We start from the raw sequence: 2,500 nt of genomic DNA on the forward strand, positions 1-2,500 counted from the left end.
CACCCGGAGCGACTGCCAGAGGCTGAACCTCAGGCGGGAAGTTAGGGTGGGGGCTTGGAACGTCCGTTCTTTGCGTCAGGATGATCGGTTGCCTCTACTGTCGAGGGAACTGGGGAGGCTGAGAGTTGAGGTGGCTGCTCTCTCGGAGGTGAGGAGGCCTGGCAGCGGCATGACCTGTGTAGGTGGCTACACCTATTACTGGTCGGGCCGCAGCGATGGCCACCATCTCCAGGGAGTAGCCATTGCCGTCTCCAGCAGACTCCAGCCCTCGGTAGTAGAGGTTACTCCTGTTGATGAGCGTATAATGGTATTGAGATTGAAGCTTTCTTTTGGCTTCATGTCTCTTATTGCTGTGTACGCTCCTACTGATGTTTGTAAACTTGACGTGAAAGAGATGTTCTACGCCAAACTTACATCTGTGGCAGACAGATGTCCTCGACGAGATATTCGCATTGTTCTGGGCGACTTCAATGCGGTATCTGGCTGTGATCGAGCTGGCTATGAGATGTCTGTCGGTCCCCATGGTTCAGGAGCTGATGCCGGTAGCGAGAATAGCCTCCTTTTCCGGGACTTTGCTAGGTCCCAGAAATTGAGGATTTCTGGCTCCTGGTACCAGCGCCCAGACCTTCATCGCTGGACATGGTACAGTGATGCGGGTAACGCAGCCAAGGAGATCGACCACATACTTGTTAGCACTCGTTGGAGGATCCTTCAGAATTGCAGGGTGTACAGGAGTGCTGAGTTCTGTGGTACTGACCATAGATTGGTTGTGGCTACCCTCCGGGTCCACTTCAAAACCCCCCAGCGGTCAAATGATCACCCTAGGGTGTTTCATTTGGACAGGCTGAGGGAGGGGGAGTGTGCCCGCAGGTTTGCTGAGGCAATCTCTGATCGTTTCGCAGTGCTTGGCAGTCTGACAGACCCTGTTCTTCTGTGGGATACCTTTAAGCGTGAAACACTTGATACAGCTCAAGATATGATTGGTGTACGCCCGAGAGCAGTACAGAATTCCATCTCGCGGGAGACACTGGAAGCCACTGATGCATGTCGTGTGGCTCGTCTGACAGGGGATCGGGAATTGCACCGTTCTCATGTGCGCAGAACTCGATCCCTGTTAAGAAGGGACAAGGAACAGTTTATTAGGAGTCTTGCAGAGGAGGTAGAAGGCCATTTCTTAGTAAATGACCTTCGTCCTGCTTACCAAGCCCTGAGAAAGCTGAACTCCAAGCCCTCTTCACAGGTGACAGCAGTTCGCTCAGTAAGTGGTCAGATCGTTTCAGATCCTGTTGCGGTGCGGGGACGTTGGGCTGAGTATTTTGAGCAGCTGTACCAGGTTGACCCACCAACAGTTAACTTGGATGCGGGTAGTGTCGAGATCCCGCTGCCGAATCCACCTATCAGTGAGGACCCTCCCTCCCTAACTGAAGTTAGGGGGGCGATTTCCAAGCTGAAGAGTGGTAAAGCAGCTGGTATCTGCGGCATACCAGCTGAACTGTTAAAGGCTGGTGGTGAACCTATGGCACGGGGGTTACATGCTGTCCTGGCTGCCATCTGGCAGTCCGGTTCCATTCCTCCTGACCTGTTGAGGGGTGTGGTCATCCCTCTCTGGAAGGGGAAGGGGGACCGTTGGGACTGCAGCAATCACCGAGGCATCACACTGCTCAGTGTACCAGGCAAGGTTCTTGCCCACATCCTTCTGAGACGTATCAGAGACCATCTACTGAGGCACCAGAGACTGGAGCAATCCGGATTCACTCCTGGTAAGTCCACAATAGACCGTATCCTCGCGCTTCGAGTCATTGTAGAGCGCCGTCGTGAGTTCGGGCGTGGGCTGCTTGCAGCCTACATCGACCTCAAGAAGGCGTTCGATACGGTGCATCGGGAGTCACTTTGGGAGATCCTGAGGCTGAGAGGAATACCAACAAGGATTATTGGACTAATAGCAAGCCTGTATACTGGTACCGAAAGTGCTGTAAAGTGTGGTGGGGGCCTGTCGAGCTTCTTTCCTGTTAGTTCAGGAGTGAGGCAAGGCTGTGTCCTTGCACCAACTCTTTTCAACACTTGCATGGACTGGATACTGGGCAGAGCTACTGTTCAAAGTCATTGTGGGGCAACGCTGGGCAATATCAAGGTTACAGACCTTGACTTTGCTGATGACGTTGCCATTCTATCTGAGTCTTTGGAAACCCTAGTGGCGGCTCTCGATGCATTTAGCAATGAAGCGAAGCCCCTGGGTCTAGAGGTCTCCTGGACCAAGACCAAGGTCCAGGAATTTGGGGACTTGTTAGGAGAACCTGTTCAGTCGGTACGCGCTTGCGGCGAGGACATTGAAGTCACAGAGAGCTTTACATACCTTGGTAGTGTAGTTCATAACTCTGGGCTGTCAGACCATGAAGTCAGCAGACGGATTGGTCTGGCAGCAGGGGTCATGAACTCTCTCAACAAGAGTATTTGGAGATGTCGGTACCTGTGCAGAAGGACCAAGCTACGGGTTTTCAAG

The sequence above is a fragment of the Penaeus vannamei genome, chromosome 22 (assembly GCF_042767895.1).
Source record: "Penaeus vannamei isolate JL-2024 chromosome 22, ASM4276789v1, whole genome shotgun sequence".
In the NCBI taxonomy this organism is placed as follows: Eukaryota; Metazoa; Arthropoda; class Malacostraca; order Decapoda; family Penaeidae; genus Penaeus; species Penaeus vannamei.